This window comes from Rhagoletis pomonella, unplaced genomic scaffold, assembly GCF_013731165.1.
Source record: "Rhagoletis pomonella isolate Grant_MI unplaced genomic scaffold, Rhpom_1.0 Rhpom_scaffold_00012, whole genome shotgun sequence".
In the NCBI taxonomy this organism is placed as follows: domain Eukaryota; kingdom Metazoa; phylum Arthropoda; class Insecta; order Diptera; family Tephritidae; genus Rhagoletis; species Rhagoletis pomonella.
Window position 1 is genome coordinate 3,708,101 of NW_023458566.1, and position 18,356 is coordinate 3,726,456.

General features: G+C 33.5%; 1 protein-coding gene across 2 annotated transcripts in view; it reads left to right on the forward strand.

Annotated features, from left to right (window-relative positions):
• Positions 1-502: 502 nt before the first annotated feature.
• LOC118747698 (protein SCAI) overlaps positions 503-18,356 on the forward strand; it is a 52,072-nt gene continuing 34,218 nt past the window's right edge. For both annotated transcript variants that reach the window (XM_036481774.1, XM_036481775.1), the window contains exon 1: positions 503-1,989. The gene's annotated coding sequence lies outside the window, so the exon portion shown is untranslated. The remainder of the gene's footprint in view (positions 1,990-18,356) is intronic.

Sequence of the window (18,356 nt, forward strand, 5' to 3'; positions counted from 1 at the left end):
TCCAATTTATTCACATGTTATAATAATTTTTTACTAACTGCAAACTCTGAAATTGGCAATCTTACCTGGAAGAAAAGAGTCAGCAGACATATGAAAAAATCAGCTTGCCGTAGATTTCTGCGCTAACTGATTTACGTCAGTTCGCATTACGTAGGGGACCAATTGCACTGTTCGTTCGTTAAGCATATTTTTTTATTCTCTGAAACACTTATGTAGTTTCGCTCTTTTTTCCACTCAAAGTAGATTAACTTTTTACAACAAATATACAAAAGATTTTACTAAGAAGCGCCCACGCAAAGAACTTCAAAATCACCCTCATTCTAAAACAACGGAGCAACATGCTTCACATTTTCGCACCACGGTGAAACTTTGCCAGCTACTGAGAGTTTCGTTCCGTTGTGCTCTCAGCGCATGCCCACAATTGTAGGTCGTCGCAGTGTGTGCGTGTAAAAAATCAATAAACTACCCTTCGTTAAAAATGTAAATCCGAAAAAGTTCAATATCGAAACAATACGTAGACGTAAGTGAGCACAATTTTAAATAGGAAAAAATCGTAAAATAAACGCTAGTAAACTAGTTTTAAATTAATGAAAACTAAATAGACGTGTAGTGGAAACGTGTAGTCATTGAAATCGATAGAAATTTCATTCAAAATAACGACGCAAAGTTGATAAATTTTGTAAAGCAAAAACGAAACTAAATTTCTACACCAAGTACATAGCTACATACATACATCCAAACATACATACATACATACATAGTCAGCAATAAAAGTGAGCTACCCATAAAGCGAACACCGAACGAAAGAACACCGCAGAACCGGCAAATCTGCACATACGAACATATGTCAGAAGTTGAACGCCAGCAGTACAAGCAAAGGCGGAAACAGAAAAGGCACAACACACATTTCCAATTCCAGTTCCAGTTCGAGTCCGAGCCCGAGTTCGAGTTCGAGGACGTGTCCGAGCAGCATCGCGAAACTGGACAGAGGAACACTGGACGTGTACAGCGGCTGCATGTGTGTGTAAGGGGGGGCGGGGTGCGCAACGAGCAAATCGACCAACTGTAAGCGAAACTCAAAGCTGCCAATGAAGCCACAAATGCCGCAAATGAAATGCAGTTTTTGTGCTGACTGACTTAGCTACCTACTAACAACGAGTACTGTAGTAGATTGAGGCCAACGAGGGTTTTTTTCGGGTATTTTTGCGTGTTTTTTTTTGGTAAAACGGAATATAGACCCACTTGGTATTTATGAACGTAAAATTTGTGGAGTGGCTGGCATGCACCGTTAGGTTTCGGAAAAAAAGCAAGTGAATGCTGCTGAATTTTCTGCTACAAAGTGAACCAGAGTGTGGTCTCATCAATGGATGAAGACAGAAGTGAGCAGGAGGCTAACCAAAAACGACGAGTGGGTGTTTAATATCATTTATTACATACACATACATACAGAGCTGTGTGCGCGCGCGCGCGTGTGTGTGTGTGTGTTGAGTGATCGGTGACCAGTGCGAATAACGAAAAAATAACGCCTAAAAGCACACTGCAGATTTGTAATGCGTCGTACATGTATGTGTTGGTGATATAGGAAAAGAAAGGACTTTAAGCAAAGAAAGCAGCAGCAACGAAACGGCGGACCAGCGCGGCAAAGCGTTGACGTTGAGTCAAAGCCAGTAAAATTACACAGAAGCAGTAAAAGGAGGAAAACGAAAGAAAAAGTAGCAAGGGATTGCAGAAAAGAAGAAAAAAGATTAAGAAAGCAGCAGCAGCAGCAACTACGAAAAAAGCCAGTAAGGAACAGAAAGCTAACAGCGAAGTCAGTGCGAGTCAGCGCGCATAGTTTTTGTGGATATCAGCGTAAAAAAAGTGAACTCCTTTTGCGTTAGCAGCGAACTAGGACGCCAACAAAGACGAGGACGAGGACGACAACGGCGAGTATAATGGTGGCAAAGAGCAAAAGCACGAGAACACAATGAGCTGCGGTTTCATAAAAAGGTACAAACGTGTATTGCCATGCTTCCGTATTTATTGTACAATACACATAAATACATATGCACATATTTATTTGAAAAAAAAAGTTGTGTGTGTGCTCGACTGTATGTGTAGTGGTGCGTACACGCGCAGGACTTAGAGACGCCAATACTGGAGCAATGACTGTGGTTTGGTGCAGTGGTCCGACCATTGTGTGTGTGGTTGTGTTTAAATATGGAGTCAAAGAAGCGCCAAAAAGTATTTGTATCGTTTCTGGTTTTTTGGTTAAGCACTAAAACAGTTTTTGTTTGTTTCTAAAAAAAGAAAATCAAATTTCAAGCCTTTAACATGAAAGTAATCAAATAATTAAAGTGTATTCTTGTGTGGCAAATTTTCAAGCATCCATGCATCGATACATGCAAGCAAATATACGAATATGTACATACATATATGAATATGTGTGTGTGTGTGAGTTTTTGCTTGTGTTGTGCTTAAAGATTCATTGAATGAAGTGTTGGTTTTATATAACTACTCGTAAATACATATCCACTTATGTATATATATTCAAACATATAGGCTCGAAAAATCAGTTCCCATTACAACGCTACATTTTCACTACGCTGCTGAGTCTACGAGCCCGAATCGTAAAAATAGTCAATGTCGGGCTGTGTACATCGTCCACTTGACTATGTCATATGGATGCGGCATAAAATTTGGAATATTTGTAGTTAAGTGTGTGTTAGGAGAGTTATACATACATACATATGTGCGTAGCGGCAGTGGTCCTTGAGTGAAGCATATACATAGTTTGAACTTAATTAAACATATGCATACATAAATGTCGACTGTCAAATATTGCCAAATAGTTTTAAAAAAGCAAAGCAAACTAAACTTTCATAATCGATAACGGTAAGTTATATACACACATATGTATGTACATTAGCGTGGGCCGAAAATGCGCTTTTTTAGAATTTCGATTGGTAATAGAAAAAATATGGTTTATTATGCTCTAAAAACTATCTGTGTCAAATGTGAAAATTTTTGGTCAATATCCTAGGCTCGCCCAAGTCCATCAAAGTTCAAGTACTAAATTTTTTTTTTTTAACAAATTCGATTCTCTACAAAAAAGGCCATATACCAAATTATGTAGTACTAATACTTTAGAATATTATTGCAATTTTAGTAAAAAAAAATTGTAATTAATTTATTTATTAATTTTTATTTTTTGAGCATATTGAGCTTTGATGGACTTGGGCGAGCCTAAGATATTGACCAATAAATTCCAAATTTCACACAGATTTTTTTTAAAGCATAATGAACCATATTTTTGCTGTTACTAATCAAAATTCTAAAAAAACGGATTTTCGGCCCATGCTAATGTACATATGTACATACGTACTTGTACGAATATACGCGTCATAGATTTTACGAACGCCTAACTTATCCAAAATGTGAATTAATTAAAAATATTTTTCTGATATGTAATACAGTGTTGCCATTTTGGTGCTTTTGGAGCTAGATTTAGCTCGTTATTTTTCTATTTAGCTCCGAAAATTGGGTTTTAGCTCCTAGCTCTTTTTTTAGCTCGTTTCAAATTTATCTAGCACTTTTTTAGCTCCAGAAAGTTTCATTTGTATTTGATATATATAAGCCAAAACTTAAGCGTTGATAAAATGGAAAATTTCGAGATGCAGTGTATCCATCATAAACTCTTGCATATAGGTTAAAGAATTCAAAAATTAGTTAGAAGAAAATTCTTTTTCTGGTACCGCGGATCTTGTTTTACCTTATTAATTTTACCTTTAAGGAGAGCTCCAAGTAAAACTTTCCACAAACAAATTTTGCAAAAAAATTATTCAATTCAAATATCTGAAATTACAGACTTTAACAATTTGTAAAATATTTTTATTTCACTGTTATAAGTGTCATAGCAACAAATTCAAAATATATGCACCTTATTTTGGTTTTAAAAGATTTTCGCAGCACTTAAACTTATAAAATTTGTTGTTTTTTATTAAAATTGCCGAAAATGTAAAAACAACCTTACGTCAACCTTAACAAAATTATATAGCTCTTCACTTTAGCTACTATTAGTATTATTTAGCTCTCTTTAGCTCTTTTTTCGACCGTTTTAGCTCCAAAGGAAATTTTTCTCTGGCAACACTGATGTAATAGAATCGTATTAACAGTGAATAATGTATGATAAATTCGTAACACTAATAATAAGGAACAATAGCTCCAATTTTCAAATTAAAAGAATTAGGGTCGATAGAAATTATTGTTGTTACACCGTTTGTACTTTTTTGGGGGAAACAACAACTACCGGAGCTATCAAAGGTCAAAGTTCAATCAATCAAAACATCTCAAAAATCCATGCATGGATTTCAGTTTTGATAGGAAATTGAATTCTCTTGTAAAGTTTTCGCAAAAATCAAATTTATTTAAACAATTGTTTGAAAATGTTTAGTTACATTTAAAAATTCTATAATAAAATAGGTAACTCATCAAGCTTTCTTTCGATATACCCCATACTTCTAAGTCAAATATTTCCCAAATACCTCTCGCTTGACAACCATTACAATATCAATTTAATTAAACTAAAATTTTTAAACAGTGGCAAGCCACCTCAAAAACATTTTCTAATGTAAACTTCCCTAAACCTCTTTTACTTGATAACCATATTGTAATTTATTTTACCAATTAAATGAAATTAAATTTTTCAAACAGGTGGTAACCCTGATAAAAAAATTTCGTCTGTACGCCCTCTTAAGCCTCTTAAGCTTGATGATATTTAATTTATTTCATAAATTTATCTAAACTAAATTTTTTGAAATAGTTGGCAACCTTTTTCAAAGACACTTTCAGCTATAGGCCTAAACCTTTTTATTTTGATAACCATATTGCGATATTTTCTTTATCGTTTCAATTGACTTAAACTGAATTTTTGAAACAGGTGGCAACTCTCTAATTTTTCCGTTTTCAAGCTTTACGGGTATTATAGTGAAGAAATTTAAAAAAAAATATTCAAATCGGTCAAGCTGTTTTCGAGTTTTTGCCTGCCAAGCAAACGAACTTAACGTTTTTATATCTAGAAATATAATGCAATAAACAACCTCCTCCCTGCAATCCTTTAAAATTTCATTCAAATCGATTCAGTACTTTTTACGCAATATCGCACTACAGGCGTTGGCCGTTTGCGGAGATCAAAACATTTCGCAAGTCTATGTAAGGTGCGAGGTTCGTGGTTTTCCACTCGAAATCAAGAAAAAAAAAAATTTTAGTTATAATAAATAAATAAATAATAAATAATTTTCTTCATTTATGCAGACTTTTGGGGAACGCTTTATGTACATATGTACTATGTATAGAGAATGTACAAAAATATCCATAGATAACTTTACTGAGTTATACTTTAAATTTGTATAAAATTACCTTGCAAAGTAGGAGGAAAAAATATATAAACATATGAAATTGTATGTACTTATAAACATACCGTTGCAAAAGAATAATGCTACCACGGAACATGCATGCATGTCCTCTCAATTTACATGCCAGAAAGTCCGTCATCTCAAACAGGCAAAGAAACAAAAAACAAAAAAAAACGGCTTGGCATCCCAAAAGTAGGCCACTGCATTTGTATTTCCGCATACATAATTTTAGGCGCTTACAACTATGTATGTAAATAATATAGTTACGCAAATGTGTGCGTACGTGGAAGTGTAAAAGCTTATTTACTCATTATTTATGCTAGCATATTCGTCTAGAAATGTATATACATACATACATACATATATGAATATCCACACGCATAAAACTAACCTATGCAATCTGTGTATATACATATATACATACATATGTATATGCATTCGAAATATGTATGTAGAAGAAAAAAGGCCTTTATCACATGAGTAAAAATAAAACTCATTTTATTCCAAGAAATGCGAAAATAGTCGTCTTTCTCTTGATGAACTATGAAATAAGTAAATTTCTTTCTGTCTTTTTTGTTTCTAAAAAATACGGAAGTTCAGCGTTTTCGTGAGTCATTCTGAGTCGTTTAGTTCTTATGGCCTATTATTTAAACAGGCTACGTGTGATGATGATCTATGGAAGAGTTGGGTTTAAGAGGGAGGTGTACCTACATTTGTATGCACTCTTTAATATATCCTGTGCGTGAGTGTGTAAGTATGTATGTGTGTTTTTTTCACGTTAAAACGTCAGGTTATATTCCAATGAAATTTGGCACACATATAGGTTATTCTTTAAACAGAGTTGCCACCTTTTTCAAAAGTTAAAATCAATTTATTAAAAAGTTTAATAAATCGTAATATAAATCAATGTGAATGTTAAAGGAAAGCGGCTCCAAAACTATTTATTTCGAAGATATTTTTTAAGCGGGTTGTCACCTGTTAAAAAACTTAAAGCCAATTAATTAACAAGCTACAAAAAATATAAGAACAATGTGGCTGACAACGGAAAGGGGGTTTGAAAACGATAAATATCAAACATATTCATATTCATAATCCATTTAAATAACAAATTAAACGAAAAATTTTAATATGGACTTAAAACGAGAGGGATTTCAGAAAGACTTATTTTGAAAATATTTTCAAAGATGCTGCCACCTGTTGAGAAGTTCAAAATAAATTTAGTTAGCAAGTTGAATTAAATTTTTTGTTATTGGTTTTCAACGAGAGAATTGAAAGGAAGCTTTATTTTGTAAATATTTTTGAAGAGGGCTGCCACTTGTTCCAAAAAAAATTAATTTCAATAACATGTTAGATTAATTATTTTGATAGGGGTATCAAACGAGAGGAGTTTTAAGAAAGCTGCATCTATTTTGAAAATATTTTTGACAAACATTGCCTCCAGTTCAGGAACTTAAAATCAACTTAATTGACAACTTAAATTAAATCCTACTAATATTATAAATGTGTAAGATTATGAGCGCGTGTATAATATAACTCGGCTAGAAATAGCTTACGAACTGCACTAACATGCACATATAATAAAAGAGCGTTGCCCTTCAACGAAATTTCACAATATGTATGTCAAACGAAGGAGATTTAAAAAAAACTTTAGCTACGAAAACACTTATATATACAATTTTTTTTTTTTTTTTTTTCTTGAACTTGAAATCATAACGTGAAACCGTACTTCACGTGGTCGGAACTGCGAGCAAAGGCTAGTATTTATGTACTTATATACATACGTAGATAATAATAATAATTATAATGATAATCGCAAGTTTTGAAATGCCACGAAAAAAAATATAAAAAAAATGACCTGATCTAGAAAAATGGTATACAGATCCGTAATGTACGACCCAAAATTAAGTTTACGAATCTCGGCGTTTTTTTGTGTCATTTTAGCGTTCCAACAGTGTAATTAACACATTTACGCGTAACGGTTCTATTTTAATGTGAATTTCTTTAATCTGCAATTAGCGGCACAGTTGGTTATCAATCAATTGCTATTCTTGGCAACAAAGAAAACACAAATCAAAGACAACAAAGCCAAGTTAATTGCTTTATCTTTGCAACAATTATACTTACATACATATGAAACTTACAGCGTACTTAGTAAACGCGAAATTTCTTTAGTCACCTACTACTGCGGTCAAATTGCGTGACTTATACTATTCTGTTATTGATTTAAATTCTGGCTAAAATTAAAAACGCGACGAATCGGCAAGAAAGCGGATGTTGCCGTGATTGTGAAAGAGAGTGTGTTAAATAATTTTCGATGTGCTGTAATTAAATAATTTATATTCATGGACAATACGAAAATTCTTTGTACAATCAATCTTGATTGCCAATATACTAAAACCTTCGAGATCTCCTTGAAGTTGTTAAAGTTATAGAGGCTTCTTCGTCTTTTTGGTTCAACTTAACACGCCAGTCATTCCACTGGTGCCAAATAGGAACACCACACAAAACTAAGCCCTTTTTAAACTTAGAATTAGACAAGAATTAGAGACATAAGACATTTAACAGTTGTAGGGGTTTTTATTTTTTGAATTTTGAATTGTGTCGTTATTGCAGAGATCCATTGATATGTACATACCTGTGTACATATGTACTATACATACCTAAGAGTGCTTCACCAAAAAAAAAAAAAAAAAAATAGGATGTGGGTTTTCCAACGTAATTGCAAAATTTATTATATTTTAAGACTATTGCCAAAATATTTCTGAAAAATATAAAGATTTACGCGATATTTTAATTCCGTTGATGCAAAGTTTAAAAATTTCATGTATACCTTCTAAGCTTATACTCTTCTATCATCTGAGTTGAATTGTTGGAAAAAAAATATTTTCTAAAACTAGTTTTATTAAAAAAAAATATTTTTGGAGGTATTTTCAATTCGGCCCAGTTGACGTAAATCTTAATATTATTTTTAAATATTTTAGCGGAAATCTCAAAATATAATGGGTTTTATAATTCCGTTTGGAAAGCTAGTACTGATTTTATTTTGTATGGGGAGCGATGTATCCTAATGTACATAGGTACACAGGTAAATTCCCTAACCTCTACTTATTCCATGCAAATTGAATAATGTTATTGCACGCATTATATTCCTACCAATTTTTTCGCCCTAATAATTAAGTACAAATGTAATGATTAATTACTAAGGTGGGCTCACCGAATGAAATAAACATACTTAGAAGATATCAACCAATACTTCCCATATACCAAACGAAAGGAAAAATCTTAATTTCTGATTAAAGAAAGCAAAAATAAAATCATTCGAGCAGTTTTCGAGGATTTTGGAAATAATAAAATTTGCTAAATTTTTTAACCATTTTTTTGCATTAAAATGCAGAATATTTGTTGAATATATATAAAATTAGTATACGATAATATTTCTATTGCTCCAAAGAACCTATATCCCGAAAATGAAAGTTTAATCTGCAAATCGTATGTTGCTAGAGCACTTTAGAGGCTCAAAATTGATCCCAAAATAAGCCAATATTTACCGTTATTTATACGACAGACACCGAATTGGTTACTTACAAAAATAAATCTGTCGATAGGTTTGATATGCCACACTTTTCACTCAAATCGCTTCATTAGTGCTCGTGCAATAAGCGTTTTCGTAAAGCTCTAAAAATTACAACTACAACATTTGAGCATAGCCTCCATATCGAAACGTAAGACGTATTCTACGTCAATAACTACACCATTCCAATTTGGTAATTAACAAATATTTTTTTTCCTATGATGACCGACTCAGTCTAATGTAAAACCCATCTACACACAAATAAATTATTCGTAATGCTTAATATGCTTTCACTTTTTGCTTCAAATGCTGTTGTTGTTACTACATTGCGTGTGACAAATTTAATGCGCCTGTCAACGCTCACATTGAAGCCACGAAGAGTAACCATTAAGGCTAAACTCCACATTACCCATTTACATATTTATCGAGAAAATTAACGCAAAGGCCTCTGCGTGCACACTGATTGCATGCATATAATATAGTGCTGTTGTGATACATGTAAATACATACGTATGTATGTACATCTTGTATATTACAACAGATTGTAAATATTTATTATGTCACGAGTAAAGTTAGCTTATATTTTTAATATTTATATTCAGTCAAGTCAACGCCTTTGAAGGCAGAGGAATCCTACTATTAACCATCCTATCCGATTACCATTTTTCGTGTTCAACTTACAGCAGAGTTTAATCCATTCAAGCGCTTAAAATTGACCTAATTTTAGATTAATTCACAAATTTACATGCACTTATTTGTATATACATATGTTTGTATGTGTGTATTTTAATACTCCGCCATATATACATACCAGACATCTGCAGCGGGTGCATGATTTTCGTGTATACTCGATCATCTAACAAAACCCGTTTTGCATCGTTCTCTGTATACGAGCAGAAGTATTGTTCGTTATCGACTGAGCTCAAGACGAACATGTTGGCCACAACACCCGATTGCTTTTCATACATACTTGATTGGGTTCGGGTGCTTTGCAGCTCAATATACCCGGGTGTTCGAGTTTCAACCCGAGTGTGCACAAAATTTTCTTGATTGGCTTATGGCGTTTTTGTTTCTACAAAAAATGTTGCCTTCTCATCGCGGTGTTCTTAGTTTTTGTGCGTAGAGGGTAAAGAGAAGGTTGAATTTTTCGGTAGTTTGTTTAAGTGTACATTTAACCATTTCTTATATTTTTGCTCATACAAAATGCGGCATCACGACGCCTACATCCATTTAGGTATAAATGTGTGTAGATCGGCAATGCCCAAGCCCTATACACTCGGTGCACATTTATTTTTTGTAAAAGTACTTATGTACCTACATAGTTTTAGGCTGTGTTCTAATATATACACACACAGCTTTCCACGCGAAACTATACGAAATAGATGCAAAAACATTTTTGTCTACTTCGCTTCTAATTTTTTCATTGCGTATGCACAAGCACAAAGCAACAACATTTTCGTATGCTTTGTGGGAACATATTGGCGCCAGTTACCTTCAGCGTAAATTTCTTTGTTGTCCTGCATTTTATCGCAATGTTCGGGTGTCCGTTTCATTGTTACACAAATTTTCGGGTTAGCTGCGGGTGTCCGAGTGTGGTGTTCACTTGTGCTCAATTTATAGCGAGGGTGATCGAACAGACTCGTTCGTAACCAAAGCAGCTGTCGGGTATGCATCTCGATCGAACACATAGTAGCCGAGTGTGGCGTTCGCTTGTGCTTGATTTTTAGTGAGTGTGATCAAAAAGGCTCGATCATACTCAAAGCTGTTCTCTGATACATACATACATACATAAGTATGTGCATTTGCGCGAATATAGAATTCAGTAGTGTATGTATGTATGTATGCTACAAAACGCACTCACCTAGCAAATGACCTGAATTATTATTTTTGGACGCAATTAGAGCGTTTGCTATTTATAATTCAGGACAAAATTCAAGCGATATAACGAATACTTGTGTCGCTAAAATTTGTTGTGTAACAAAAAAAAAAAACACAATATTTTCCAAAAGAGTTGACTAATTCATATGGTCCTTCATATTCTAAAAATTTTCCTTGCCAAACTTTATGCATCATTTGGAGTTCTGTGCTCTGCTTCTAAGACTAAACTTCCTACCCGCGGAATAGGCCTTGGCGATAGCTGAGTTTATTTCAAGGAGAGGAAAAGCTTCCCATGTAAGCCCCAACGAATTTCGAATGATAGGGTTTCTCTTGCCTCTATGAGTAGGACACAAAGCCCTGTTTGCTAAGAAAAACTGATCCAAATAAACTGGCCTATATATCAATCCCGGGAAGTACGAATACGAAAACGAATATGAAAGGCGATTACGAATACGAAGACAATTCCGAGGACAAAGATGAAGACGAATACGTAAACGATTTCGACCGCGAAGAAAAAAATGGAGACGAATACGAATACAAAAACGCAGACGAATACCAAAACTAATACCAATGCAAACACTACAGCGACTAAAACTAAATAATTCTTTGATGCGAATTTCTATAATATGAAACGAAACAAGTTTTTTACGTATTGGGGTTTAGTCGCACTTACTTTATGCATGTGTATTAAAAAAAATGTCTAGAAACTGCAATTACACTGTAGGGACGCTACAATGACGCAAAAAAAAAACAGCGAAACATGTTCAAGATCAGGTTATTTTCCCAAGATATATTCATTTTAAGTTTGCATTGCGAATGAAAAATATTAAAATTTCAACATGGAAATTGTTACTCATACGCCGTGTACGAGTATGTACGAGTTCGGCCGTGTACGATATAGCGTATGAGTAACATTTTTTCTTGTCCCTACTTCATACAAAAACGTGTTTATTTATATATCGGCTTTCATCGTTAGTAGCTTGATTTTTTGACAAAAAAGCAGGCTTTAACACAAATGAGAAAAAATTACAAAAGATATGTTACTTTTATAGTTTTTTTTCTTGTTCAAGTTGAAGGTTTTTTTCATAAAAATTAAAATATTTTGGGATAATGGCCTGATCTAGAAAAACGGTATACAGTTCCATAATCTACGATCCAATATTAAGTTTACGTGTTTCAGCGTTTTTGGTGTCATTTCAAAACTTGAGATTTTTCCTACTGTGTAATAATGTTGGCTGGGATATGGTTCATAAATACCGCATGTCTTTTTTTGAGTTTCAAATGAGAGTACATATTTGAAACCAATAATAGATTTTTGCAGATTTTCCAGACCTGTATGTGGACATCGTAAATATATGTACACACTCAGCTATGTGCGAGTCGCCTTTGGTTTTTATTCGCCCCTAGACGTGTGCATTACATGTGCATGTACATTAGCGTTGTCTCTAAATGTATGAAGCACATTTTTACATCAGATTTCCTAAACTTCAACCCCTACTATAGCCGAAGATATTACATATAAATTTTGGTGGCAGTCGGGGACGGCTAAGGGGTGTCTTCGTAGGGTAATCTGAACTTTGACCCCTGTGCGACACCCCTTAGCCGACTCCAATCGGGACCAAAATTTATATCTAATATCGATTTTTGAGTTTCTATAGAGGAATCTGAAATTTGCGCGCTGTGCAACACACCTTAGCCGTCTCCAATCCGGACCAATATGTATATGTGATATCTTTGAGCTTGGTGTTACCGATTGAGGGGGTGAGACAGAATAAATCGTTCCTTTGATTTTTTAAGTACCACCCTAATGTACATATGGGCATATCCTGGATTACGGACGAGACGAGGTATAACATGAGTACGGACGTGACATTACGGACGCGACAGATATTTCTCTATAAATAAATACTGTAATGCTGGTTATTTTTTATTGAAATTTAACAAAAGATTAATTACAACGTCAAGTGAGTTTTAAGACAAGATATAATGGAAGATGATATTAAGAAAACGGATAGGTTACAAGCTTTTTTCTTCAATGAATAAGCAACCTCTGTCGATATGTGAAAACCAATGCAAACTTTTAATACCTAAAATATTTGGAACATTTGGAAAACTCTCAAAAAACGTGCTGTCGATCCACGAACGAGTACCATGTGAGTGAATGAAAGTGTGGAAGCATTATACAAGTACTTTAAAATATACATACATACGTAAAAATACCTGAAAGGCAATGGAATCGAGTTAAAAAAAAATTGTTGGAACACACATTTTTTTAAAGGTATATATCGGCAATGCAAAACGACGTAACAAACATCATCGTTGAAATGCTAAAAGTCATAATTAATAAAAAACTCAAAATTCAAAATTAAAATATTAGTTACAACTTTTTCCATTTAATTTACGATGTTTTTACGTCTTTTGGCATTTCAGATGACGATATATTAGCCTAGAATGGGGAAAAATAGAAAATGCTTTTATATCTATAACATATACACATTTACGCTTTATTGTTAAGTTTAAAAAATAATAATAAGTAATTGCGCCTGGGCCACACTGGAGAAGTTAAACTTACGTTATATATCTATTTTCTCTCATATCCAATATACATACATATGTCAATACTACATCTGCTTTTGCTTAAGGCTATATTGTTTGTCTTTTTATACCTTTCATGAGCATGAAATGGTATTATAACTTTGGTCCGATGTTTGTAAGTACCAGAACAAAAAGAGATAGACCCATTAAAATGTATACTTATATGATCAGAACGTCGAGCTGAGTTGATTTAGCCATGTCCGTCTGTCCGTCTGTCCGTCTGTCCGTCTGTCCGTCTGTTTGTATGCAATCTAGTCTCTCAGTTTTCGAGATATCCGGATCTAATTTGGTAGGTGGGTGTATTTTTATAATGTATTAATCATTTGTCGGAACCGGAAGAATCGGACCACTGTAACATATAGCTCCCATACAACTGATTGTTCAGATATGAGATTTTTCGTTATAACTTCTGCATTTATGCAGCTACGAACATGAAATTTTGCAGTACTTGCACCCATTATTAACAGAATACTTACAGTGAAAATTACAAAGATCGGGTCACTATAACCTATAGCTCCCATACAACTGATTGTTCAGATATAAAATTTTTCGTTATAACTCCTCCATTTATATAGCTAGGAACATGAAATCCCGCACTGTTTTCAATAATTATTAACAGAAAACTTACGGTGAAAATTAAAAAGATCGGGTAACTATAACCTATAGCTCCCATACAACTGATTGTTCAGATATGAGATTTTTCGTTATAATTCATCCATTTATGTAGCTAGGACCATGAAATTTCGCGCTGTTTTCACTCATTATCAACAGAAGACTTACAGTGAAAATAACAAAGATCGGGTCACTATAACCTGTAGCCCCCATACAACTGATTGTTCAGATATGAGGTCTTTTATCATAACTCCTCCATTTATGCAGCTAGGAACATGAAATTTCGCACCATTTTTGCTCATTATCAACGGAATACTTACAGTGAAAATAACAAGGATCGGGTGACTATAACATATATGTATCTTCCATACATCTGATTGTTCAGATATGGGATTTTACTGTAAAACTCCTTTATTTGAACAGCTAAAACCGATAAATTTCGTAAGATATTTTATAAATAATAATACAAAGTCTACTGAGAAAATCGTCAAAATCTATGCTGTATAAGCTTTATCTCCTATACCACTGATTGTTCAGATACCAGTTTTTGCGATATATCTTCTTTATGTAGGAAACTAAACCCAATAAATTGTATTACCGGTTTACATACCGATCACATAGCAGTGAAAATCACTTAGATTGGTGCCATATAAAGTGTATGTTCCATACCTCTGATTGTTTAGATGCGATTTTTTATATAAGTATGTAACTCCTCTATCGATGTATGCAGACGTATTCAAAAGCAGTAATCTGTCAAACTAAAATTTGCAGATGTTCATGAAAGGTATGAAGCCTTCGGCATAGCCGAAGACAGCGCTGCTCTTACTTGTTTCTATCTAGATCTCTACCTCTACCCCTGTTCGTTCTAATTACATTTACGTTATTCTGTTTTCCTTTATCTTCATTTTTATCTTTATCATCTATCGATAACAAAATCGATAGTAACATCCAACAAAATATTGATAACAAAATCGATGACAAATTCGATAAAAATTTCGATAGCAAACTCGATGATAATATTGCTAGCAAAATCGATTACAAATCGATAAAAATATCGGTAACAATATCGATAAAAATATCGATAAGAAACCCGATAAAACTATCATTAACAAAATCGATAAGTAATAGATAGCAAATAAAAATAGCACAAAAAATTAAATCGATAACAAAATCGATAAGTAATCAATTACAAAATCGATAAATAGTCGGTAACAAAATTTATAACAGTATCGATAACAAAATCGATAAAAATATCGATAAAAATATCGATAACAAAATCTATAACAATATCGCTTACAAAACCAATAACAATATCGAGAAAAATATCGATAACAAAATCATAACAAAATCTTTGGTTTGTTTATCATTTTCTTCATCTACATATTCCCCCTAACCTTTGCCCTTATATAAATAAAGTGTTTAAATTTACCTTGGCCTTCATTTTTACCTTTATCTTTACGCATCTTTGTTTTTGTTTTTATTTTTACCTTTGCCTGTATTCTTTTCTCTATCTATGTACATATTCACCTTTACTTTCATGCTTGTATTGGTCCTTTTCTAAGTGTTATTTTTTACACTCAAAAAGCACTTGTTTCCGCCCAACCATTTCCGTTGCAGCATTTCCGTGTGCAATTTCTATTGAATTTGACAATTTACTTCCAATCAATTAACCGCCGCTAAAGAAGTTTCACTTCAAAAAATAAATTGCACCAGTTTCAATTGTGCGCTCTTGGTTTACCTTTTTTGGAATATGCCCATATATATGTATGTATTCACGTCATTCAAGAGTGCAACAAAAACTACATTTGTACATACATTGCCAATGCAAATATGTAGATAAAACTCATAAAATCTTAAATGTTTGCTGTTTACATAAACCGTTCCCACTAACCGGGCAACCAAATGAATGGCAGACATAGACAATGAGTTACGAAGCAGAGAAACGCACAGACGGAATGATGAATGCTAGATAAATAGTAAGTATCATGGACAAACAGGCAGACAGACACACATACAAACACTTGCATATAAAAAAAATATATATATATGCTTATACTATGTAGACGGCTGAAACGCGACTGATATCTTATACCACTGGAGATTTAAGGATTTTCTGCACCACCCTGCTCAAGGATTTCATTTCAAGTTTTCGCGCAAAAGAAAAAGAAGAGTTGGCATAGGTGGTCACTTCTACATTCATATGCCTGTTTTGTTTACACAAAACGTATGCTGAGAAATGCACTTACACAAATCTGGACGCACAGTTTGCAAAAGCATACATAGCATATCAGTGGGAGTTGTATGAGTTGAAAAAAAAACAAAAACAAACAAAATGCTGCATAGTTTGAGGCGCATTCACTAGTTTGAAGTACAATAGTAGGTACGAACGTGTTGATGAGCTGCAAGTGCGAATGTGATTTTTGCCTTACATTTTGCCAACTGTCATCACCATACCACTTCTTCTAGTTGGTTCGGTTTGTTTTTTGTTGTAGTATTTTTCTATGTTTTTTTTAATGCTATTCACAGCTAAAAGTTGAATTTTCCAGTCAGCACGTACTTACTAACTTTGTGCAGCATCCCACATACATACATACATACGAATGCACGACTGAGTGTTTTAGAGTTGGCGTCTTGCTTTATGTGTATTCGTAGAGTATAATACTTCAACTCGTCTGGATTTGTTGAAACGATAGTTTGTATGCATAGTTGATTTGCACATACATATGTATGTATACATGTGCACATGGGTAAATCCATGGCAAATCGACCAATGATTGAAATCGAACATTTTTGATTTGGATGAATTTTGTACAGATCTTTTCTTTTAGCATAGAACGAAGTTCTGCCAAAGGAAAAAATATATATATTTTCCCACTGGAGATAAGTACAGCTTCCATCTTTTGTTTAGCTTTAGTTAAGCTGACTGAAGTATGCACTTGCTTTTTCACGAAGGTTATCCAGCTCTTTCGCTGTAACGACTACGGCAAGATCGTCCGCAAAGCCTACTATGTTGGAGCTCTCGGGTAACTCAACTCTCAATACTCCGTCATACACACAGAGAAATTTTTCGTTTTCAAATTTGTATGGAACGTTTTATTTTTAAAAACGTTTTGACCCAAGTTTTGCACTTACAATATTTATTTAAGTTTTGAAAACGAAAATTTTCAATTCAGTTTCTAAAATCTATGTTTTTGCTTTTGATACGCACATTTTCAAATCGTTTTTAAAAACGATCGTGTGATTTTTGAAAATGCTCATGTTCAAATTAAATTCCAAAATGTTTCTTCTTCATTTTAAAAATATGCGTTTGCAAATATGATATTAAAATTTTATTTTTTATTAAATCACTACAAATCATTTGGTATATATGTACATAGTCAAAAATTTATTGATTGAATTGACAAGTATACATATATTTATTATAAATAAGTTACAAAATTTATCGATATTTTTATCGGTTTTGGTATCTGTATTTTTATCGATTTTGTTATCGATATTTTTATCCATAGGCAAATTTATTAAGTCCAAATGAGGTACAGAAAAGTCGATAAGCCCCCAAAAATTTCTAAACCTTTTAATTTGAAACGGAACTTTCTGCAAAATTCTTGAAGGAATGGAGAAGAAGATAAAGATATAGACGAAGACCAAAACAAAGATGTATGTAGGCGAAGATAAAAATAAAGATGAGGATTGACATTAGGATAGTGGAAAACGCAACGAAAAACTTCTTCCACACTGGATTTTTTTTCTAAGAAGTGTCACTCGTAGCGCGTACGGACTAAACGCGCTCAGTGTTTTTTTATTTACTTTATTAATGCTTTTGAACACTCCGACGAACATGCATATGTATGCAGTCACCGGCACGTGATTTTACATCTAATTAGTGACTATGTATTGTTTCAATGATACACATCAATGTACTGCTGGGGCATATTACGAAAAGCTTTAAAGGTGTGAGCCTGAGCATTTAGCTAACTGCCTGTCCCAGTCTGTCAAACTGTCTATCTTCTAAATACAGCTCTATTTACATATCTATATTGCGTATTCATAAATGTGTATTCGTATTGTTTGCCACATTTGTTATTGTTGTTCTTGCTTCGTTTATTGTATCCTCTGAAGTATTTACTACTAAAGTTGTTGTTATTGTAACTCTCTGTAGTAGATAAATGTTTTTCAGTGATTATAGTTTTTTCCCATTCTTTTTTGTTTTTTTGTTAATGTTTAGTGAGTTGTGTTATATTTGTGTTACTCAATTTCCGGTTTGTAGGCGACATGTCGGCAGCTTTGCAAACGATTCGAAAAAAAAA